General features: G+C 41.6%; 1 long non-coding RNA gene across 1 annotated transcript; it reads right to left on the bottom strand.

Annotated features, from left to right (window-relative positions):
* Window positions 1-15,276: 15,276 nt before the first annotated feature.
* Window positions 15,277-23,922, bottom strand: LOC125763644 (uncharacterized). The gene is made up of 6 exons (XR_007418382.1): window positions 23,748-23,922; window positions 23,524-23,666; window positions 19,079-19,343; window positions 18,810-19,024; window positions 18,495-18,740; window positions 15,277-18,377 (listed from the first exon to the last, which is right to left on the bottom strand). It is a non-coding gene; the product is annotated as an uncharacterized LOC125763644 (long non-coding RNA).
* Window positions 23,923-26,486: the final 2,564 nt, after the last annotated feature.

Below are 26,486 nucleotides of genomic sequence, written 5' to 3'. Positions count from 1 at the left end.
AAGAAAGTCACTCGCATCACTCATTTATTTCCTGCTCGACAAAATAAAAACCAAAACCTGCTTCGTCGGGGTTCGTTGCAATTTGTGCAAACGGTTGGTGGTAATTATTTATACTCCTATTTAAAATAACAGATTCTTGCAACCCTCGCCCCGGTCGCTCTTTCGCGGTTTGACAATGATTTCCGCCACCTGTGCGAGCGTGTGTGATTTCTTTGCACAAATAATGTCCGTGTGCACGACATTATCCGACCGAGGACGGTTCAAAATCTCGCCCTACACCATACTGGCGACAAAACCTTGTGCTGCGGGATAATTAACAATTCAACAAGTTTTTATCCTCCGCCCTCTCCCGGGAGCCTCCCCCCCCCCCCCCCCCCCCGTTCCCCGTAACCGTGCCAATTTTCTTGCCCATGTTGGACCACGGACTTGCAATCGGATGACAATCCGACGAGACGAAACGAATGTCATTCCTTTCCGGCCTCCAAGATGCTGCTGCACAATCAGGTTCGTTCCATCTTGTTGCCTTTTTTTATTCCACTTTTTACATATACAAATACACGGCCCAGTTTGTACGTGTGTGTGTGTCTGTGTGTATAAAAACATAACTTAACATGAAATTAAAATATGTGCGCGACAAATAATTTCATAAAATACTTGGAATGAATTCATACTCATTATGTGCGCGTGAGCGTCTTGTGTGCGTATCGTATATGCATCGGGTTGCATCGGATGCACATTACATACCCGATGTGGCCTTCCCTGCCACCATCTTCACCAGGGACGAAGGGAATTCGATTGCAAAACCGAGAGCGTTGAATTCCAGTTCTAACTTGGCATCCCTTCACGCAGCTCTCGACGGTTTGAAACGACTCACACCAGAGACCAGCTGCCTCCCTGTTATGCACCGTCAGGCACTCGGTGCCTCAGATATCATCGAGCCGGTGGCACTCGCATGGCTTAAATGGACAATTTCACAAAAATTATTGCACATATAATTATAATTATCTATCAGTCTCTTTTTACCTCGGACATCGTCTGCATTGCGAAAAGCAAAACAACAAAAAAAACCTGCCGTCACCGATCGCTCCCCCTCGGGGGGTAGAACGTTTAGCGACTGCGAGATTACCCTTTAAGCGACTTCTCCGCCCTTTAAAGGGGGGGTGAGAAAGGGGGAAAAAAACGGTGCGTTGAAAGCAATTGTAATAATGACCATTATCACACCATTCCGGGAGCCGTGTGGAAAATGGCGGTTAGAGGGAATCTGTGGGAAAAATATGTATCGGAAAACGGGCCACTAATCGCGATGTGTGCTGTTGATGAATTTTCCACTAGTGGAGGATTTTACAAACGAAACGACGATGCGGTCATTTCTATCCCTCGATTAGACGTATCACTGTACCGACAGACGATCGATACAATTTCGTATGCGTTTCAAAATACACACACCCCGAGAGAGAGAGATACACGAAAAACCCACACCTGGACCAACACCCGCTGGAGCTGGAAATTTGAGCCGTAAATTAAGTTATTACCATTAGTTTTATTGACTCGTCCTAGCGCTAGAGGACGAACCAAGGAGAAAAAATGAAAGTATAATTCGATGCTCATAAATATCAATCGTCCATTACACAAGCGTGTGCGTATATATAAAACAGCGCACACAAATGAATAACATCATAATGCTGGCGCGTGTAAGCCAACAAAAAAAAACAACAAGCAATATGGCGGGAGAAATCTTAACTGCCCATTTCAATAGGCGACGAACGACTTTTTGGGTAACAATAAATAAAGTATAATATATTAAATAAACTGACCAACACACTCCACCACCCATTAACCACAATCACACAAGCCTGCTCCTAACTGGAGAAGGTTTTGTTGGAAGGAAAATATAAACGCACTTAATTAGGACGAGTTTGATTTCACTTCAGTTTTTCATTGAAAGTTTTCCAGTTTTTTTTTTGTTTTGTTCATTGTGTTTGTAGCGTTACCTTACCTGAGGTTTTATATGTTTGCTGCGTTATGTTGGTTGGCAAGCGCGTGCCAAGATGCCGTTTTAATGTAGTTTATTGCGCGGTATTGCGTTACGCAGAGTGGGCGCGCACTGCTCCCACAACAGGCCAGGCCACAAAACGGAAGGTATAAAAAGGTTGGAAGAGATTGATTGATAAAACAAACAGAAAGCTTTCAATCGGGGTTTTTTTTTATTATCTTATCATGTAATTATTTGATTTCAACATTTATTATGAATGACCTATGAATGATCAAATTACAAGGGATCATCCCTTTGGAAATGGTAAAAATATTATTAAAAACTTAAATAACATCAAAATTATCTTCATAACGATAAATTGTCTTAAAAGTGTTATATTTCCACCAACACCCTTTTTAATCGTGGTCATCAATGCCATCAAATTAAAAGATATTCCCCCATAGCACGAGCGAGAGAAAAAGAGTGAAGTAGCTGCATATTGCATGCGCTCCTAATGGCAAGTGCATCATCATTCAACATCATCTTCTCATCATCGGATGCATCCAATCCGACGGTCTGTCGGTCTCCTCATCATCATCTTCCAGCTTCTTCTCGCGCTGCGCTTTTGGGGCGACGACTCATATGCAAAGTGAAGCAAAACGTCCCATCATCTACCAGGGCAGTAGGCGTGGTTCCGAATGCTTCCCCGGATGCTGCGCGATGGATTCAGCTCGGAAGGCACACCAGAGAGCAACAAGAATTAAATGGGAAGGTTCCCCATTTCCCACGCCGCACAAGCTCAATCATACAATCGAATTAAACAATTAAATAACGATTATCAAATTAGATCAGCTAATGATAGTGATGATGATTATAACGCCGAATGTTTTCCACTGGTGTGGATGATGATCGTGTCTCACCGTACACAAATAATTGTAATAAGTTTATGCCTCCAAAAAGGTCTTCTATAGAGGCGAGCAAAAGTGACACTAAGCGAAAGGACATTTCCGTCCTTCTGGCGAGAAAAACCACCCAAAAAGGGATGACGCTGATGATGATGGCATCCAATTACGGAGGGGGGATAAATACAATAATTTCCCTTTTTTCCACTTAGACAAAATCCTTGGGATGGATGAACTCATCATTTTAATAGTTGCTTTCGCTTATTTAATTTTATAAAATAAAGACTTCACTCCGTCTGGGATCACATTTTGTGCTCCATTGTTCGATTCGTTTCGAAGCTTCGAGGTTTTTTTTATCGCCCCTCACTGCTTCGACCAACGCCACGCCGGTTTGGATGGATCGTTGTTGATATTTTAATAAAATACTGCTACTTTTTTATTAATCTAATTAAGCCAGCGACAGCCGTAACGCTCGGGGCAATAAATCACAAGAGCAGCCCGATACCATCATCGTGGCCCCTCGAGCCATCGGGAAAGGATACGACATTGTTACAAACCGTGATATGGTTCTTTTTTTCTCTCTCTCCCGTCTACAGAACCTCAGGGATGGAGATAATCGGTCGAGCATCGGTGTTGAATGATGTCCTCATGGTGGATTCGTTCCTCACTTTCGCTTCCGTTCCCATACGGCAGCGATTAAATTAGTTTCTTTGCTTTCATTAATTTCAATCATAAATCCACCTCCATCAATCGATATCCATCTAACTGACTCGCTACGGAACTGAACTGAACGTTACATTTCCGTTTGATTCTTCACTGCGACCTGCGGGATTGCTCGGACGGCGCAAGTAAGTTGACAAAAAATTTAAATTGTTTTCCTTCATTGCGGGAGATAATTGTGAAAAGTCATCGAGCCCGGGCCAGGAAGTGATCGTACCACGGGGTAAAACCGATTGTCCACCGATGTGTCGCGCCTCGCTACTCGAACCAAATTAGATCGAATTAAACAAATTTGTGGTAGCAATCGAATTATGGTCAGCACTGCAGGAGGGTGAGAGCGAAACCGCACCGAACCGGGCCTGTCCAACTCACGATCTCACGTTCCCCACGCTGGTCAACCGATACGGTAGTGGCAGGAAGTCGACAGATATCATGCTGTGCCCGGCCAGTACCATATGGCGAGTGGTGAATTGAGCAGCACCCAACCATCGGGAACTGAACTGGACAAATTAATTTTCGAACGAATTTATAACTGCCATTAGCGAAAGGCGAGCTGTCATCGGATCGGTATGGGCAATTCATTGCGGGAAGTTAAAGTCCCCAATGCATGGGTAGAGGGAAAAAAGTCATTTCAATTAGAATTTATGTCTTTTATGCTTAATTGTTCACTTTCATTGCAAGCACGGATATGGAAGAGTTAAAACAAAAGCCAATTGAAACACATTTCGATTCTGATCGATGTCAATCATGCTGCATAGTTGATATCTTCAGATGCGTGGGTTAAATTAATAATTCATAAGACCATAAGTTTGCTTTAGGATATATTTCGGATATTTAGGATATATATTTCTTATCTAAAGCAACAGTAATAAATTGTTAAAACAATATTAACGTACATTGAATACAAGTATTTCTTCAAAATTGAGGATGAGATAAATGAACTAAATTATCTCGATGAAAGTGTTTTAATTTAGCTCATTATTTTAGACGGTCTTTAAAATAGATCAGTTATTTATTTCTAATACTTCAGAAGACCTGTTACTACCTAATTAAGAATAAAAATTATTTAATTATGATTAAATGTTTCAGTATATTAACTCACCAGATTTCGGACATTATTCAGTTTATATGGCAAACTTAATGCTAATGAAACCAATTAAATTCAGTTGCAAATCAGTCCCAATAAAAAGCTCCCCAATAATAATGCTAATCAGCCAATTCAGATTAAGGAAGGGTACTGTTCACCTCAAACTGTCACTTTAAATTTTTTTTAATATAAAATTTGTTAAATTTATTACCCCTGCATTACATTGTTAAAGAAATTCCTTTTTTCCAAACATTCTGTTTATTTTTCCTCCTTGCAAAAGCCCCATGAATGCCATTCCTTTCGTTTCTCTATGGTTTTGGGCAGATTTTTACAATAATTCTATTTCCACCATGCATGCCTGGGGCAAACGGCAATTTGCTCTCTAGTACAACCATAAATATTGTTACACTTCCTTTTCGCGGCCAACACAAGGAAGTGGTCTGATCGATGCAAACCAACCCCTCCTCTCACCCCCCCCCCCCCCCCCCCTCCCCGAAAAGTTCCATATGACCACCCGAAAAAAGCACCGAAAAGTGCTCGATTCTCGAATGCGCAAATCCGAAGCATGACGGTACCTAATTAATTCAACAAACGGAATCATTAGCTCGCTTCCCGAAAATAAAACATACACGCACACATACACGCCGAATGGTATGAAGACGCCACGGAACGCCAAAAACTTAAAACCCCAACAACTCGAAAATGTGCACCAAAAAAAAAACAAAAATAAAACAACAATGAAAATAATGCCAATAATAACAATTCACGAGAACCGGTAATCATAAACGCCATTTGCCTCCGTTTTGGAAACTCACCCTCTGTCTTCCAACCCCCAAACTACCCTTTCCTTCACCGGCGTAACGCCATGATCGTAATAAACACACGCGAAATGAAATCATCATTTTTCCATGAAATTTTTCACTCCAACTCTTTTCTCCCGAAGGGGGATGGGGGTGAGTTGGTAACAAAACGAGTTCCCCTCTTTTGGCTTCGTTTTGGGACAGATTTCTTTTAATTTATTCCACAGCGTACCGAACCATCGACGCCAACCCAGATGCTGATCCTCCTGCGTGGTGGTGACAGGTACAGGAGCAGAACAAACCGAATTGCAGCTGCAGTTGAGTGAAAGAGTGGATCAGCTGGAAAAAAGGGGGGAGGAAGGGGTGGAAATATTTAAGCGCCAGTTGTGCACAAAACCGCACAAAACACCATCCGTTTTTGTGTGCGATTCGCGATCAGCGGGAAACCTTCCGCGACCTGTTTCTGGACAAAAGACGGTTTCGGGGACGCCCATGCGTACATGTGAATTGCTTCTTTTTTTTTTGCTTCCCATTCGCTTTCCTGCATCTTTGGTGAGAATGAAGCAAACAGGGATCTTGTGATGCATTGGATGGCTTTGGCGTCTAAAGTCGGGTTTCGGAAGGAAAGCCTACAGAAAGAAAAACACATGAATGCATCAAAGATGAAGCGAAAGAAAAGGTTTTTTTTTGTATTTGCTTTTCTTCCTTATCGAGAACACTTAAAAGACGACACTAGCAAAAGCACCGATAAGCACACCTCTGATAGATCCGTCAACTCGACATGAAATCTATTAATTTACAAGCCACCAACCGCACACAAAACCCGCGTCGCGCAATCGCTTTCCATTTGCAAACAAACGCCCTTTCGATCGGCACCCACCGTCTCCTCCTTCCATCCCTGAGTTTGATCGCTAATCATCATGCCGCGCGCTGGGATGGAGTGAAAACAAATTCAACCCTTAAATGGACAAAACCCTCTATCCGCCACAGCCGCCTGTAGGGGTTGAATTGACAGATTCGTCAGTGTCCTGGGCGCGATGGCGCTGCCTTAATGTTTGTCAGCTCGATCGCGGCTTTTTTTTTGCACGCGTGTATTTGTGCGCTCACAATTCATCTCCTAAAAAAGGCATTTGGCACGACGGTACTGGCGTTTTCCCAGCGTGACACTGTGGCCCGGTGTAAATGCCTACCGAGCCTTGGCGAGTGCGACTTTTCTCATATTAATTTATATACTTCACCACGATCACTTCGGGGATGAACTTTACGACACGGGAGGTGGGATGGGATCAGCAATAGCAACCCCTTTTTTCCTAACGGCATAATTTCAGGTGCGTATCAACCGCCTGGGAGGTCGGCACACATCAAACGCGATCGTCGTCACCTAATACGCAATCGTCCAGATTTGCCGCCACAATTACCCTTTGGATGGGTTCCATCTTGTACAGCCGTTTGCAGGTTTGTATGCATCACGAATGACTAATTCCTCTAAGGCCTTCTTTCATAATCACCCTCGATGTGGATCGGAGACGCAAATTCCACCGCAAACCGATCGTCGTCGTGATCGGCGGAATATGTCGGACCGGTCGTCATCCGTCCCGGAGAGTCATGTGAGCTGTTTGAACGGTTAAAATCACCCCCTCCTTTTCCATTTTCCTCCCCTCCCCGAAAGGAAAACACGTAAGGACCGGTTGTGTGTATGGCCAGATCCGGCGTTAGTGGAGGTTTGTTGGTGTGGAGTTTTTGTTTTTTTTTTGCCTTTCAGTTTGTCGTAATTATTTAATTATATGCGGTTTCTTTTGATTATATTACAAACACAGCAAACCACCGACCGTTTCGCTGCATATAAACCCAAATGGACAAAGTTTTTTCCCTTTTTTGCCACCATCTGTGTTGTCATCGGAAAAGGGGTGGAAGGTAATGATGGGGATGAATGGGACGGAGATGGAAGTTTGTGATCGGTATGCACAACTGCACTGCCCGGCATGGGATTGATACGTGGGTAGTGGCAAACAAAAACGAAGCAAAAAAAAATATTATTCCTTCGCGAGCTGAGAACGCGCGTTCGTTTTTCTTCAGCCTTTTCCCTCTGTTTAAAATTTTTTTTTTGCTTTCCGATCTGTCTCGTCGATTCCCGCACCACATCGATCAGACATTCAAAATTGCTCGCACAAAACCAACCCCCTCCCTCGGTTTCGGCTTCCAACACCCCTTACGGGCGTTGGCCATTGGGGAATGTCAAGGAAATATGCAAACACAACCTGTGCCCTGTTTTTGCACTGATCGATCGGCAGAAACATTGAAACCAAACCGAAGGGAGAACGGGTAAAAAGGGTAAACAAGCAACAAAAAAAAACGGAGCAACGAAAATTCTTTCCTCCCCGGTGTGGTTTCAACTCGTGGTGGAGCTTTTTGGAGACAAAAATATGTCGTCTCCTTCAGAACACCGAAACCACAGGCTCAATAGCAACATTCCCTAGTGTCTTCTTGTGGTTGCTCTTTGGAAGGCGGATTTTTTTTAGTTGTTGAAGACCTCCTCGGTCACGGCATTCCTGTCCGATTTCGTAAATCGCTTCCGAAACTACACGTCCCGGAAGGTTGGAAAAACTGTCCCAAAAATCGGACGGTTCTTTTTGAGTTGACCGATTGATGAATTCCATTCAAATTTATTCTAAACAGTAGCGGCATTCAAACGCAAACATCAAAAACGGGGAAAAATGTGATGCAGTTCGAACGCATTTTTGATTTGTTCACACAAAAAAGCGTCCCTTTTCGGAACGGGTTTGCGACGCGAGAACAAAAACACACAGCGTTTGCCGACTGACCGATTGAATGATTGATTTCTGTTTTCATCAAATCATCCCAAGGAATGTGGTTGTGTTTAGAAAAGGCGCAAAATCTACCTTTAAATAGGAATGTTGGGAAGAAAATTGTATATAAATAAGGAAAGAAATACAGTTAACCGACGATCGGACGATTAGAAAACAGTCTGCAAAACGTCGTCCAAATACGATCATTAATAAATGGTTTTTTATAGTTCTTAGGATGTAGTTATTGTCACGTCGTTAAGTCATATTTAAAGACTTATATTTCTAGAATACCTTAGTAAAAGGTTTAAGATTGATAAACCCATATTCCTCTTCTCTATTATCCCATTGAATTACTAGAAAAATGCCTAAATTTGCTCCCATGCCAGTCCGTCATTTTGGCCCTGAAGTTGCTATAAAATGACTTGTATGTCTTCACTATAAAATCTTGACAAGTCCTCTAGCTGTCACGAACTGTCAAAAATACTAATCAAATTAATGAGTCCTTATAGTCGTAGTATTTGTAAATATTATTTGATTAAATGTTCTTAAAATGTGAAAAGAAATGATAAGAAAAAAAAGAAAAGATTTTAAAACGCAACGTCTTAAGACGTTTAAGTCTCTTAGACAAAAGTAAATATTCCTTGGGTACAATTTATGCAGTCATTTGTATTTATTCAATTGTTTCATGTCGTGTACACGAGGTGACTCCAATGTTTGAATGGTTTCGTATTTATTTGCTAAAAAAAAACTTTAAGCCTTTTCCCGTGATGAAAGATAAAATAACCATAATTATCGCACATTCACCGAAAAGCGAAAATTAAATGGTTCTCTTCGCCCCCGGGGGGAAGCGAATTAAGCAAAGCAAACACATACACGACCGATAAGATCGGCTCAGTTGACATGAAACAAGCAACCGGAACAAACAAGGATCTGTTTTCGAACTTTAGCGAAATTGGCCGTTTTTGATGGCTTTTAGCATAATTGACAAATAATAGCTGCTTCTAACGGGATGGGGGGGAATTCTTTTGGGCTGGCGAAACAAAAAAAAAAGGTGTCATCGTGGTGCGAAACAGGTGCCAAACGACCCAGTGCCCAAGGTTAGGATAAACCCGAATAAAGGAAATTGCGTACGGCGGTAAGTGGTCAGCTTTTGCTCGATGCACTCTCGATGCACTGAACCGTTAAATGCAAACGGTTTAGCTCATAACGGCGATATCAATTAACACACTCATCCCAGTTGGAGACCCATTGCAAGCGCATTAACTGCACAGAAATGTAGCCACAATTAGGGTTCGAGTTGACTGAAACGATACCGGTGAGAAACCTGCGACGGAAAAATGCATATTCAGCAGCACTTTCGTCACCGCTAGCAGCAGCAGCAGCACTGTTGACACTCGAACAAATCATCACCTTTTTTCGGGTAATGGCGGGCACCAAGGAAGATTGCTGACAGCAGCGCACATCGCCCGGATGCATTTGCAAATAATTATCATTTATTTTTTGAAGTTAAACGAAACCAAAAAACAAAGACCAAACATTGATGTCTCTATGAAACGAACCGTGGGTGCACTCGCGGTGGTTTTTTGCACAAAAAAAATTGCCGAAAAAATGCATCTTAACAATTTAAATCCATAATTAAAGATAATTGGCTTCGGTTGGAGCACCTCGAAGACCTTTTTTCTTTTTTTTTTCTTGCTACAGTCGTTACTATTTGCATGCATTTGCACCATCACATTTACATTTCCTTTTCTTTTTTTTATTTTGTTGTTTCCACTTCCACGCTCCAGATTCCCGTTTTACCTTTTTTTTATTTCGCTGCTTATCTCGATTACGCTTCGGATTAGTGTAAGTGATATGCACTTCCGGTTCCACTGCACTGCACACACTGCCATGCACCGTTTGTTCATGTATGGCGGCGCTCGCCGTGACCGTGATGTCTGCGGGATGCCTTCGCTCTGGAATGGATGGATCATATTATTGTTATTGCCAGCTGCATTTGAATAAAAGCACGATAAACGTCTGTTGGCGCATGTTATTCGTTAATTAATTATAAGCAAAGGCTAAACAAAGACCAGCATCAATGTGCTGCCATCGAAACCGGTGCGCTGATAACGCCTGGTAACGGCCATTCAAGCTGTGGCGTAACTTATCAGTGAAAAGTAAATTTAAAAAGCTCTCCTCCCCCCGGCTTGATGAAAATCAAGGTGTAGACAAACAGACGCTTTTCGCCCCGGTTACTATGGTGATGCGGGTGCTAAATCTTACCAGCGAAATGTATGCAATCCAGAAGCGATTCTGAAAGAGAAAAACAGTAACAAAAAAATAATGGATGAAAACGCACCGCACCAGGCAGTTCGGGTGGTGAATGTTTTGTGTATTTAAGTAATTTACACCACAGTGCCGTTTTTTTGCGTTTAGCTCGTGGCTTATCTTGGGGCTTCGTTCGACTTCCCACATACACATATACAGCTGCACAGTGGTTTGTGAAACGGTAAGAAAAAACCCCCACGTTCAAGGAACGCGAAGGAACTGCATCGTAAAATTGCGTTCCCTTTTTGGTACGAATTTAAATGGCGTGAGAAAAGTGGTGTACATAAATTGCGCTCAACCCTGGCTGGGTGAGCCGGCGACACCACATCCGGTGACTTCCAATTTTTCAGTTAACGAACGTATCACACCACCAGACGGGATGAACTTTTCCACGAAACGAAGGAACTGTTCGATTATGAAGCGTGTTTTGCCTATAAAGAAGTCAATATTAGCTGTGGAGGTCGTCTTTTGGGACTTTAGTTTTCGTTGCCTTCTTGAAGAATTTAATCATCGTTATATTTTCTTAAATTTATTTTGTTATTTTAATAAAAAAGAAAGAAAAAATCGATCATATGATCTAAAAATTTGTTTTAGAAATTTAATAAATTTTGTAAAATGTTACCATACATTTTAGAAAACTTAAGCACTTTAGTAAAAAGTATATAACTTGTTTGGTTTAAGTAAAATAATTTCTATTCCTTAAAACAACTTCGTTTCTAGGTTATTTGGAAATACGTTTTACTTATTGGTTTTGCTTGTGTATTTGTCATGTCTAGAGAGATTTAAATGCAATAAAAACGCCAACAAAGCCTCAACCCTTATTTAAATATTACATAATTATTTAATTATGATTTTTTTATTTATTTCATTTTTTTAAATAGTTAACAAGAACTAGACTGAATTTTTGATCAAGTAGTACTAATACAAATTAATATACTATCCATTAACCTTCTCCAGTACAATCTCTTTAAACAGCTCCTTTAAAGGGTTTTTTCTTTCTTTTTCTGCTTTAACGATAATTGAACTAACTCCAAATAGGACTGGAGCAACTTTCTGCCTACCAACAGGCGGTATCATTATTGACCTGACGCAAGGTAATTGAATTAGTTTTCCTCACCTTAACGTAGACGGTCGTCACGCGGTTTTTGGGGGCAATTATTTGCAGGATTCGGTCACGTTTCGCTCGCAGCAACAAACACGGACTAATGTGTTAAGCCGACCGATCGATCGCTTGTTGAACAACCTTCAATCAACTAATCAATTGCTCCCGAACGAACGAACGAAAAAAAACGGTTGCAAACATCGATCGAACACCAATCGCCACTGCCACTCTAATCAGATCAGATCGTCTAATGTCTCATTACTTTTTCTCACGGTTTACATTCGTTCACTAAATGGAAGGGACAAGGAGGAGGGGGACAAGGGGGTGAGAGTTGAGCATACCGACATGCCTAGTTCTGATTATGCGTCCGATGAAGCCCTTTATGATGTGTTTGATCGACGGACCGACCGATTGGTCGGTACACGAGCCATCAGGTTACCGTGATAAGAACGTTCCCTTCGAAACGACCATCCAAATTTGGAGACAAACTCTGCAACACCCAAAACGGAGTCTCTGCATCGGAGTAGAGCATAATTCATTTTTAATTTATCGGCCACGATCGAATCGCGAATTTTATGCTCTCTGCACAGGTGCTCCACCCCATTTGCCCCCGGCGAATGGGCGAATGTTGGCCTCTGGCTAGTTTAGCAATCTTTTAAACCAAACCAAGGTGTGACCGAAGTAAATGAGACCCCAACACCCAGGGGGAGGTGTCCCCTTCCTTTACCACCCCATTGGCAATGTGCTGTTGATTCGCAATGATGCATGTTTTATGGAAATGATGAGCCGTACCGTTTTCAATCGTCAACCAACCTGTCCTGTTGCTGAGTGCAAATGGTTGCCGTTGTTTGTCGCAGCGGAATGTGTGTGCGACCGTACAGGTGAACGGGGTGGATAATGCGAGGCCACACGAGATATGTTATGATAAAGGCATGCACACAGGCACTGCACTTGGTGCATGTTGGTAAACGGGTTTTTTTTTTGTGCAAACGGGCCACACCGAGTTGAATTTTAAATATCACTCCAAATGGAAAGCAACTAGAAATAAATACATAATTAGTTGTGTGGTTTTGTCCCTGCGCTGCCTGCAAAGACTCCTCTCAGGAGTGCCTCACAGAAATTCGCATCTGTCATCGCAAGGTTGGGGGTAGAAAGGAGAAGGGAGGAGTATGGGGAAGAGTGGAGACAAAAAAGAACACTTCCATCCCATTATTGCCAACCGGGGCTGGGGGGGGGTGTTCCATCTCATAATCTGTTTGTCTGCTCTTTTTTCTCTTTTGTAAACTTTTGCTGCATCCGTTGTACGATCCATGCGCAATGGTGCGTTTTAATTTATGTGTCTCCAAGCGCTCCAATCAACCATCGGACATCATGGGAATGATTTGAATTCAGTGTCATCGTCATCGATCTCGCTGTGTGTGTGTGTGCTGTACGGCTGCCACTCACCGGGATGGACCGGTTTTTGTCATTCACCGATCGTGTTCATGTAAAGTGAAATTGCAAATTAAACTGATTTGTATGCAATCGTCAATCGATGGACACACACGCACACAAAAAATGGGGACACATTCGCGACGCACTTGACTGTTCGCGTGTTGTCTACACTGTCGAGACGATCGAGGTGGTTGGCCCGGATCGATGAATCGTGATGAATCGTGCCCTGTTCGGCACTAAGATAGCCCTTGATAGTGATGCCTTTCTCCAGCGAAGATGCTGCATAGAATGGTCGCTGGCAAGGATGTATAAGGAAAGTTATGCAAAATCACGCAAAACAGAAAACACCGTTAAACATAAGCGTCTGATGAATTGTTTGATGAAGATCGGAAATGTAAGATATATAGAAAATGCATGGGAAAAACTAAACATTGCTCAATGGAAAAGAATGTGATACATGTAAAGAGACTCAGATGAAGAAACGACCATTACTAATTTCATTTATTTGTCTTAAGCTCTAGATAAAAAATAAATTTAGTTTTGATTATTTCTTTTATTAAAGTATGTTGTAAAATATTTAGAAAAGACTCTAATCTGGTAAGCAATTATTTGAGAAATTTATTTTATTGGAAGAAGCTTTTCATGTCGGCGATCAGTCACTCAATATCTGTCTCTCTCTCTCACTTTCTTTCAACTTATTTATTTTTTCTTAAATCCATCTTGATTATAAAAAAGAAACATAAATAAAATAATTCCAGCACAATTTTTGCTTTTCTTCCATATTGCGTGAGCATACAAAAACGCACACGATCAAATTCTTACAACGAATCAGCAATGTTATTTTAATGCCTCTTTTGTTGCGCCCACCCCATTTCGAGCATATTAAGAAAGCCGAAAAAAGAAGAGAAAATTCTTTGCATATTAACCAGCAGAGAATATGTAATTCGATTCGATTGCGTTTGTAAACTCAACAGGCGAAATCATTATCATTACTCACCACAATACTTCGTACGATGCGAATAAATCTTTCCTTAATCGGAACGCACCGTGTACATGATCATGATCCTCGAAGCATAACATCGTTTCGTGTTTTTTAGCTTCTCCAGGAACGAAAACCCGATCGATTTCATATTCTTATTTATTATTTTTAATTCCCACTCCCGAAAAAAAAACGCCACTCTTATGAATTGTTTATGAATTGTACCCAGGGGGGAATGGAGAAAGAAATTTCCGTCCACTTCCTCTGCCGCAAGCGTTCTCAACCGATCGAGTCCACACGGTTCGACAGAAATGTTACGAATGGGCTGTTTTTCTAATGTAATTAAAATTTTCCTCCTTCCGCTTAATGTTGCTCAATTATCGTACCTGGGCGAAATGGAAAAAAAGCTAAAAGAAATTTACACCAAAACCCATCGCGCCCGATTCGATGCCACTCGAAACATGGTTTAAATCATTTTAATTGTGTCAAAACTGTCCGCGGGTTTCAGATCTTCCAGGGCCCAGCAGATGATCTGCTGCCGGTAAGCACGCCGGGGGCTCCAATATTTATGATCAACCTGCAACCATGACTAATGCACCTGTTGAAAGCAAATTTTATGTCTTTTTTATGATAAAACACCCTTTACTTTCCTCCTTTCGGATGCCGAATGGAGAAAAGCCGAGAAAACCAAAAAAAAACGGCCGGGATCAACTGGCAATTAACCAAAGGTACACCCGGAGGTCCCGGTGCTGCCGTTTCCGAGGTGGTAATAAGTCAAACCGTGAATAAGCATCTTTCGATGCCTGTTTCTTCCCTGTGTAACTGCACCGCTATCTTGGCTGTGACACTTTTCCACCGGGCAGTCCCCGGTCCGAAAAAAGAAAACCAAAATGGTCAACATAATAAGATAAGCATCGATGGAAGATTGTCTTGCATTTCCCATTTCCATCTGGCCGGTTGTAGGTGTTGAGCAATGAATTACCACCTTGTCAGTGAACCTGTCGACAGCCGGTTCGTGCGGTACACGGTCCTTACCCGGGCCGCTCACCCGGTAATGGGTCACGGATCAGCAGAACCGTCCCGGATCACCGTGGCCGGGGAGCGAAAAGTGATGTAATAATTGTTTACGATCATCAGTTTTGGAATTTATGAATGAACACCGTGCCCGGACAACCGACAGAACCGCGCACACAAATGATGTTTTGCGGGTCCTCATTTTTTAACCTTTTTCTTCCTTTTTTTAAATTAATTAACGCACCCGTTTGAAACACTCCGAGCTTTTGTCTTTCTAGCACGTATTCTACGCACTCGTACGCACTGCGTAATGAGAGACAGACATTAGAATAAGTACACTCACTAGCGCACTGGCTTTCCTTCAAGCGGACCACCGTTCCATTAGAGTTTTCCGAGGCTGAGTGCCTTGCGTTACGGAAAGTGCCACGGTGCGTTAACAACCGTGTGTGCGACCTGCTGTAGGACAGATTCACAGATGGAAGGGAAAAATATGTTTTTATTGTTTTATTATTCAGAAAGATCGAATTTTAATACATTAAGCAAAACCACAACGACGACGACGGCGACGACGAGAGAGAGGAAGGAAAAACTCTCAACGGCACTGGAGACACACAAGAAAAGAGGCCTTTAGCCTGTTCGGCATTAATATTAATTATCTTAACGATCTTTCACTCTTTTTTTCGGGGGGTAAAAAGACACAAGATCACATTAGTGGTTAAGCAGATGCGTGAGACCGTTTTCGGTGTGAAACATGAACACGCGAACTACGAAAAGTTTCCGGTTTGACGGTGCCCATCACCAACCACTGCTTAATGCTGTGTTAATATCTCCGGCCTTTATGCGGATTGTGTACGCGGTGTACACGTGTCGTCCTCGTTCGCTGTTAATGCTGTTGTTCGCGCAAAAAATGGCTGAAAAGGTGAGAATTGCTGGTAGTGCTCTGCAACTGTTGGATTTAAAGGATCCTTGATTGAACTTCACTTCGTATTTTGGGGGCTCTCCTTTCCTCCCCCCTCGCTTTAATGATCGATGCACGTGTCTTTTTTAATTTTCCTTACTTCAGGCGGATATAATTTCATAAGCAATCGCGCACCTTACGCGTGATGGATGCGCAGTGGCACTTGTTTTACAACCGCCGCGTCGTACCATTTTCTCCCGTATTCATTCCACATAAATCACGGTGAATTATTAGCGAGCTGCACGTGGAAGGCAAATAAAATTCCACTGTACTGGTGTGGCGTAATTATTCAGCAGAAAGCTATCATAATTACATAGGTACGTATACAGATATTTTCCCGCACCATTCCCCGGGTCTTTTTGGACTTGTTCCTGAAAAGAATTAACCTTTTTTTTTGAGGAGGTTTTTTTTTACTAGTGCACTGGACCGGTACCGGGGTTCAATTCGTGGTGGGGATCGTCCGGCTGTTGAATAAAGATCACCCAAAAAAAAAATAAAATAAAATGTTGAACCCTTTACCCAGGTGAGGTATGTTCGCAAAAAAAAATAGACAATAAAACTAATGGTTTTAATTTGGACCATCTTCGTCTCAGAGCTCTCGCACACACACACACACACACACACACGCATGTGGTTACGTACCTTAAAGTGTTTCGAGTTTAATTGACGATTTATTAAATAATTAATAGGAGCAAAATGAAAACATCACACGAGTATGTGTGTAAGCGTCTCTGCTTTTTTTGTGGGACATTTGCAATCCTTTCTCACTCGCACCAAGCTTTAAAGACAAAGTGCTATTTTGTTAACCAAAAGCCCTCACCGTAACGCTTGTTTTAGCACCAACTAGGTTCGAACCGCTATCGTCTATTTGGTGACCATTTACATTATCAGACGATTTGGACGTGCTTTTGTGTGTGTGTTTTTTTTTGTCTTGACCTAACAAAAACGCATTCTAGCGAATCGCTAGATCGTTCGCACACCTTTTTTGCGGGTGACCCTTACAGCCCTCTCGGGCTTCATCGCGCGAACGCCGCGAAAATCCGGAAGCGACACATAAATTAATTCCTAATGAGCAATAACAATAAGGCTGGTGAAATTTTTATGTTTCATCATACCCACGTGCCCGTGTGAATATGACCCAACCACGCTCTGTATAAGTGATCGTGTATGCTGAGGTGTGTGAGTTTTTTTTTTATTTTGCTTTTCCTTTTTCGACTGCCAAAAACCAAGCGAAAACAACAAACTAAAATACTTTTCTCGGTAGGAATTATAATTTTATTACACCCCCAATAAGCTTATAGGCCCGTGCAAAGGTTTCAACTTTTAATGCGATACCAAATTGAGGTGGATTCTTGTGGTCGATGTTTTCTAATTCCATGCTTGCAAACACAACGATAACGTAACGGATAACACACACACACACACACACTGCTCAGGGATTCAGCATAAATGGTTTGAAGTGTATGCTGGTCAGGATGACAGCAATAAATCACGCTTCGTGCACGGTTACGGTATAATTAAATCAAACTCCCCCCGAAAAACAACGGTGGAGTTGGTTAGCAAAGCAATTTAATTACATACCAATGGGAAACGCTTCAAATCAACAGTCAAAATTCAACGATTTCTTAAAAATGGTAAACATATTCAATCCACACAACAACAAAAAACGCATCGTTTTCGTATGTCGTTTCGTATGCGCTCGTACAAGTTTTTTCCTAAAAAAAAAACACATAAAAATAACGCTCGAAGCAAAGTTCGAAATTCGTTTATTAGCCAGCAAACGGGCGAACGATCGAGATGAATATTTTCGCCCGGCGCCCACCTTCACCGTTTGCCATTTAGCAACGATCTGTCGATTGACGACAAATCGTTTAACCGGAATGAAAATACACATTTGCACCATTGTAGAATGTGATGCAAAAGCACACACAAATACACAAAAATCAGATCTTCTCTTTGTGTGTTTTTTTTTTTGCAACGAACTTATCATTTGAATTTTAAATTTAAAACCACCCCAAAAACAACACAAAACTACGTCACGGGAACGCCATGTTTGTTTGTTTGTTTGTTTGTTTGTTTTTTGTCCCAAAACGCCGTTGTTTGCAGTGTGCATAGGCTTATCCTGTCGTCCTTTTTCCATTGCAATTCTTTCATCGTTAACGTGTTGTGTTTTTAATTTTTGTTTGATTGCATTTCGGTGGTTTGCATCGCGCATGGGAGAGTCACTGTTTGGACGCTATCAATTAGCAGACTCAATTCCTTTCATCCTCGGGATGACAATTCGGGTTTGATCTGCAAATGAATGAATAAACCAACGAGAGAGAGAGAGAAAAAAACATTCTTTTATGAAAGCTCGTACTCGCGACCGAATTGATCTGAATATTCATTTTCACGTTGCGTTACATTCACCTGTAAATTTCAGCTTTTGGGAATGGTTTTTTTTCTTTCCTTTTTCCCTAATTGAAACCCGTCTCATAAACTGCAGCACAAATATGTAGCTATCATGTAGCCGATGAGCCGATGGAGCCCTCTTAGCTCTTTTTTGTTAACGTCACAAGTGCCATTCCATTAGTGCCACCGAGCATTTACTTCAGGTCCCGGTCCGGTTTTCAAGTACGTCGAATCACTCTTCCCTTTTTTATGTCCAAGAGCACTCTGTTGAAAATTTTCATAATTTCAATTAAATATTTAATAACATGTAAAGTAAATTAGTGCAATATTTACCCAAAAAGAAAAAAAAACGGGAAACGGGAATGGGCCACTTCTTCCGCTACCGATAATGATGCACACGAGCTTCTCATGCGCAACGCCAATGATCGCGTCGACGATGAACCCTTCCGATGAACTCTTCCCCTTCGCAAAAGGGGGTTTGGGGGGGGGGGGGGCGTGAAGAACCCGGGGGTGCACATTTGATCAATTCAATGTAAATAGCAAGATAACTTTAATAGCCATTAATGTTAGCATGAAAACTCATAAACAAATGCTTTTCTCACCTTCTCGCACGTCGCCCCATTTGCTCCGCCATTTTTTATTTTTCTTTTTTTTTTGGGAACCATTTTCGGTGATCGAGCACGAGCACCATGGCACTCTCTGTGTGTGTGTGTGTCGATCTTCATCCTCAGCTGTGGTGGTTTAACTGCTTCTTCCTTCCATCCACCTGTTACATGGGTCCTTTTTTGCGAGTTTAAGCCGAGTTTAAGCTTAACCATCATCATTATCATCGTTTCCCGTGCTTTGTTGAGCGGACCAAAAATTAACCTAAAGCAGAAGAAAAAAAAGCATGTAAGTATGCATGCAATAAAGTTTTTTTATTTCGATGATTAAACCGCAACGGCCATGGTTCACAATTTGCGCCACACGAGATTTTTACCCCGAATGGACTTTTTTTAACGGCCAACCGTGCTGCTCGTGGTGGAAGGATAATGACCAACATACCGAAATATGATGAGGATTAGAAGAACGCACACTGGCGTGGCGTGTTGGCCACAAAACTTTCATTTTAATTCTCTACCATTCCGGCCCCCCCCCCCATCCAGGTCCCCTTCTTTGTCAAAAGATTTCCATTGGTGTCGGGTGCGAAAGTGGCTATGAAAACGTTTATATGCGTGTTGCGTATTGTGATGATTTTGGTTCAAGTGGATGAATGACGGTTTTATTGTCCATCTTCTCTAGCTGTATCTAGCAAAACTGTTAAACTAAATTCCCCTCCAAAAAAACGCCAATTATGTTAAATTTATCTGGCAGTGAAACCCTGTTAAAAGCCATCAAATGGAAAAAGGGTTTTCACGTGGTTAAAATGTGTCTGATTTTTTCTTCTCGTTTTTGATGTTGTTTTTTGCACCAAAACACAACAAACACTATGATTACATCTTCGGAATGTTTGTTCGAGGGCCCTTACTTATCTGGAGGAAGGTGCTCTTTGCAATCGAACCCATTCGATGCTCAAGGTTTAATGTTTATTGTTGGAGAATAATTTATTTACTACTTCCCGCGACCAATATACTCAATCCATAGTAATGCACCCAGGCCCCGGATAGCCTTCAACCCCTTTTATGCGGACAAATAAGGGATGGAAGGGAAGGTACCGGAAGAGGGTGTAAAAGACCCATTCTAATCGCAACAAATAATTAGCGACCGTGTGTATGTTTTGTTTACACCGATACCGATTCACCATTTATTATCATCGGCAATCGAACGATGATTGAACACAATCGATCGGAGTTGATAAAAAAACAACAACCACAAAACACACACTCACACGCAATCACTTATCATACATCATGGTCATCATCTTTGCTGCTTGCCCAAGGCTTAGATGAGCACGTAGCAAAAAAATAAATAAATAAATCCTACTCATTTTGCACCTTCGTTGCGTAAATATTGCGTCTTGCAGGCGCATGTGTGTTTGCATTGCATTTCAGGCGGATTGATCGGTGCGCGCACAATTTAATGCACCTCTTTTTGCTTATAAAGTGCAATAAATAATAACCTCGTAAGCGATAATAATCAAACCCCTCTCGAACTGCCGTCTCTGTGTGTGTGTGTGTGTGTGTGTGACAAGCGTGTAGTGATATGAATATTTATTCAACCTAACGCTCTTTACGACGTGCAAATTACTTGAAATCAATATTATTACGCAGTAATTATGATGATTATTGGACGGGCGACGTGTTCCCGGGCGTGGAGGTTCGTGTCATATTTTGAACCAGTTTTTTTCAGCTTCACATTCCTCCATTTTTTTTTCTTCTTGCAAACACACGACGAAGGCACTGCTGACAACCCACATACCTTTTGTAACATGATAACGGTACATAAATTAATTAAGTCTTTCCGTACCCTCCCGCCACTCGCTCTCTTTCTCTACCCTCTCCCTGTGTTGCTGCTTAAAAATCACTGCCCCGTCTAAGTGTGTATGGAAAACCCTGTCCCCACGACACGTTACTGTTACTGTAAAGGAAATAAAAAAAAATCCCCACATATTCAAAAACGTCCTGTCCGGCATTCCACAAGCAAACGAAGTAGGCGCGCTTGGTTTAAATTGCATACAAAATCAGTATAAAACCAGCGCAACCAGAAAGGGGAAAACAAGACGGTGGCCGCGATTTGTGGCGACACAGAAAACGTTTTAAAATGGCGTCTAAGGCACTCGCACACACACACACACGGTAGCATAAAATGTATTCAACTATTCGTACCTCTAAAACCGGGATGGGACGAGTCTTGGCTAGTTATCATCGCATCGATCGCGAACTTGATGGAATGAAAGGTGGCACACAACCAGTCACACACATACGCACGATCTTATAATTAAACAGCCAACCCTGGTGCTCTAGGAAGGTTGGAAAATTATCACCCCCCGGGGGGGTTTACACCAACCGCGTGCATCTCCGGTTTATCGGAGATTCAAAATCGAGCTAGAAAAAAATCAACATGCCGGTTGGAGCAAAAACACACAGAAAAAAGATGCTTTTTCCGGCGAGCTAAGGCTAGGGTTTTCGCTAGAAAGAAATTCATTCCACACGCGAACCTTTGCCGTCAACCTTCGTTCGGGGTCTCTCTTCCTGAAGTTTGAGCGAAATATGTTGCATATTCAACAGTAGGCGGCGTCTAATCATAAATTCAAATCACATTTCTTTTCAAATCCAACCCATCGATGAGAGTGGCGTCCGTTAACCGGGCAAAAAGGGTGTTTTTTTTAAAGAATAATCCACCATTAAGGGAGTAGAAGGAGAGAGCGAAAACAAAAGTAGAGCGAACTACAATACAATAAACATTCAAACGTACGTACGGATGATTAAGTCTCTGTTCGTACTTGAAGCTTAACAATCAAGCTTTGAAATGAAATAAAAAAAACCCTGCCCGTGATTAATAAATATTGAAAACGGTTAAGCAACCAATTGACTCACCCGAGTCGAACAATGGCTGGCAAAAGGTGAAATCATTATCGCTAATTAAATGATTATTTAAAAAAAAAGAAGTCAAAACAGATGAACCCTTGCTTGGTGCGCATACGCATAATATACTTTTGTGTGGCTTCTTCTGTTTTTTTTTAGTTTCCTCCCGCTTCTGGGTTGTTGGTAAAACGTGTAATTATCTGATGGAAATCTAATCTAATTACAACCGTCCCATTATCGCCTTCAAAACAACCACTTACTATTCTCACCGTCGTTGCGAGTTGCCTGTTGTCTATTTGTGGTTCCTTGGTTGGTTCTTCTAAGGGAAACCTCTCGCATATCAAAACGCAAAAAAAGGAAACAACCTCCCCCCCGATTCCCCCTACCCCACAACCTGTTGCTTCCGAATGAAATTCAAACTCCTCCTCCCCCCCCCCCCCCACGTTTGCCCCGAAATCCTCCGTAAGACCTACGACCCGAAACCGTTTCGGTGTACGATGGTGTGTCGAGTCTGTATCGAATATTTATTTATTCTAGTTCACTATCATCTTGTTATATTTTTATGGGTTATTAATTTGTGACTATTTTCTTCTCTTTCTCGTCGTGTGAGTTTCCTTTTTTTGGTTTTGCTCTCATTTTTAATTTTTGCTTTCTTGGTTTTTGAGTTTTGTTTTTTTTTTTGGTTGCCCCACCACTTTTTCCTTTTCTGTTTGTGCCACGGAGTAAGGCAAAACTTTGGCTAAGAATGTTAATCATAAGCACGTTTTGGAGTTTGCTGTCCTCTCTTTCTCTCTCTTTTTCTCCTCCTTGCCCATTTACCATTTCATCTTATTCCATAACTTATTTTCTCCTGCTTGTACCTAGCTTTTCATATTTCATGTACCAATGAGGTCCAATCACAGGTTTTAAGTGTGTGTGTATTTTTTTTTTTCATTTCCAAAATGGAAATACAGCTAGCTTACTAAATTTTGTAAATTATCCCAGTTTGTGTTTTTCCTCACCCTTCATTTTGAACCCCTGCTGAATGAATCTGTTTTTTTCCATTTCGTAAGAAACCACGATTTTGGTCAAATTAATTAGGCGTTCGTTCAATTGGATCCTCTCTTTATACGGTACACAGTGTTAGTGTTTTTGTTAAATACCCCATTGTAAAAAACAATGGGTTGTGTAAGGTAACATACAAGCCTGTGTAAAGCTATTCAAATTTAACCCACCAAACTACCTAACATTCACACCTTTTTACCCTTTTCCTTCCTTTTTGGGGTAGTTTTCTTTTTTTTTCTCTCCTCCACAAATGTTATGGAAAATTCATTCTCGAATAACAATAACATCACACGAAATATTAGTAAACAACAGTGTGTTTAACGCTTCCGTACGGTGTAATAGTGTTCACTGCAAGGGCTCACGGTTTAGTGCATCGGCCAGCATTAAGCAACTCCATTTAAAATCATCATGTACCACATATTTTCCTTAATTTAACGATGGCCGTTTTTAACAGGTAACAGTAAAAAACAAAATCAACCCTCCAGCTATTGTTTCTTTACCATTAGAAAGTGCTGCATCATATTGCTCCAGTGCAGTGGATCATTTCATCAGCTTAAACTGTTTTGTGAGTGATGATTTGTTACAATGGTGATTTCAGCTTAGCTTCCTCCTTCTTCCTCATTTGTCCTCCTTGGACCAAGCACTAAAATATTGGAACGATACCAAAAAAGTGTAAGAACTTGATTTTTCAATTAGCGATAAGGGAATAGTGGACAATACTTACACGTTGTACCTGTCAATCGAACTTCGTACGTTGGGATGCCAATGTGTCCATCGTGTGCCAAAAATAAATATCGTCATATTCCTGCAAAAGACAGATGTCGTGTGAGCTAATGTTGGCAACGATTCAACAGGGCAAAGGTGAATTAAAATAGAACTGTTAAATGAAACCTTCTTATTTAGGGTGGGAAAAGCTTGTAGTAAAGGATGATGTTAAGGGCAAGAATTTGGTCGATTTGTAAAAATTATTTACTAGATTCTCACGCTTCAATTAGAACTTATTGCAAGAAGATTTTTGATGTAGTTTTTCCAAACATTTATTTGATTCAAAACAGAAGTCACGAATATCTGAACCTTGGTAATGTGAGCTACAAATGTCTATCGTCATGTAGATTTTGGTATCTTTCTATATCCTCATTCTTGTGACGGTCATTACCTTTCCAATAGTTTCTCCCTAATACTAGTGTATAATTTGCGAACATCTTAACTGCACCATACGGTCCGGCATATACCTCCATAACCTCCAACGAGAGACGAGAGTTTCTTGATTAGCCAAAAATCAAAGGAAGAAAGGGGAAACTTTCTGTCTACCAGATTCACCCCCAGATGCCCAACAATTGCCAACCTTTTTGGCGCACTTGTCCGTGCAGAAGGCGGAAGTTTTGGAGACCTTCACCGTCCCTGGGATGGTACGTTCCCGGATAGATAGTGGTCTGCTGGCCTGTTCGTAGCAGGATGATATATGCGATGGATGTCTCAATTACCGTACACTGCCCGTCTACCAATCGCATATAGACACCATCCACATAGGACGTCCAGTTTTGGAACCGTAAAGCGATGCCGGTTACGCCGGTGCAATGGTGAGGACATTCGTTTGCTCATTTTCACCCATCCTCGTCCAATTCTGCCCCGAACCTCGGTGGCAGAGTGGCGGAGGAAAAGTGGCCAGATAATTTCACGCTTCGGCGGACGGGTTCTCGATGATGCGAAGAGCGCCACATCCCGTGGCTACAACTGGACAAACTTTCTGATTTATAGAATGGTTCATTAAAATGATTTAATGAGCGATACCCCAAAAACGTTGAAAGAAAGCAAAAATAAAATAAAACCGGAAAGAAGGTACAGCTTGGCATACAAATACGTGCGTTGTGGTGAAATAAAGGAAATAAGTAGACAAAAAAAAAACCTGCCCAAGATCAGAGGGATGTGACATGCCTTGCCATTAGTTCCAGACGCCGACTAGAACTGGAGGAAATTCGCCATTCTCCAGACAGTGGTTGCGTTTCCTGTAACTGGGTACGAGCGAGCGAGTTCGTAACGGGAGGAATTAAATATTCACCAGAACACGTACACAACGGTCGGCGCACGTTTAATTACAGCTGACGGTTGCTGGGTTCCAGGAAGTAGTAAGAACGGCAAACCGAATATATATGAACTAACGTTGAATAAATTGAAGTTGACCAGTACTGAATGAAGTTCCAGAAATGGAACCTCCAGGGAATAATCCTTCCATTCGGTGTGTCCTCCTTTTCACACGTACAAATGTACGAAACAAATTTCAACCGCTTACAAGCAGCCTCCACTCACTCACATGTTGCTATAAAAATTGCACTTCCTGTTTCCGTTCGGTTCGTTCGTGTGTTTTTTCCTTTTTATAGTAAACTCACGCTGAGATTGCTGCACAATTTACTTTACAGAAATGTAACCGTCCCTACCGTATCGGGTACGATCCCAGTCCCCCGTCTTCGTCATTCATTTCCGGTAGCAAAAGAGAGTCATAGTGCTCTAGCAACATTCGGTATGCATTGGGTTGATATTTTATGCTACATTTTCGCTCCTTTCACTATAGTAAAACGGGGTGAAAATTGACTTCTGCTACACATCCGGCATCGAACGTTTGGAGCGTTTTGTTGTTCGTCCGATTTGGGATGCGGTGATTTTGGATGAGGTTTCTTATTCTGGTTCTTGTTCTTTACCTTGTCGATCCTTGAAAAGTCCACTAAACCTTACATAAGGAGAACTATAAGGTATCTTGGAGCATGAATACGTAGTCTTTTTCTTTGAGAAATCTTCAACCCGGAGAGCGGCAAGAGAGTTCTAGAACTCTGGAAATCTCAGTGCTTTCATCTCGACAACATTTAATTTCTATTCTAATTCTTATCAGCTGGAAATTCTGGAATCGAGGATATCTGGCTAGATATCTCTATATACCTTGCTCCTTTTTGCTCTAAAATTCTCCAAAAGCGCCTCCATTTTAGTAGATAAAATTCGAACCGAAAACCGATGACCACAATTTAGCACCATCACTTCCCTAACCTTTAACTACATTTTTGGACTCCGATTAGAGGATCCCTTGTTGGGGGATGAGAAGGCCCCACAGCATCATATGGTTGAGAAAAGATTGTACTCTCCCCTCTGTGTTGGAGCAACCTTTGCGCAAGTAAACGCCCGCCACACTCCCGGGCCAAAGAATACATTAAGGTTATTAATGAAAACTGTCCCGAATGATCATTTTTCAAACAAACACTCCTGTTCCACATGTTTTCACACGTGAATGTACATATATTCAAATAGTTTGTTGGGCGAAAAAGACGAGAACGGTAATGTGCTTTTCCAATTCGATTCGGTCACAAAGTGGTCAGTGTGTGACATCGTTTTTTTCGATTTGTCATCCCTTGTGGACGGAATTCTTTTGCTGATGATTGTAGAACAAAAAAAATACAGACACACATTTCTTCAGGGA

The sequence above is a fragment of the Anopheles funestus genome, chromosome 2RL (genome assembly GCF_943734845.2).
Source record: "Anopheles funestus chromosome 2RL, idAnoFuneDA-416_04, whole genome shotgun sequence".
Lineage (NCBI taxonomy): Eukaryota > Metazoa > Arthropoda > Insecta > Diptera > Culicidae > Anopheles > Anopheles funestus.
This window is presented reverse-complemented; position numbering and strand designations above follow the sequence as displayed.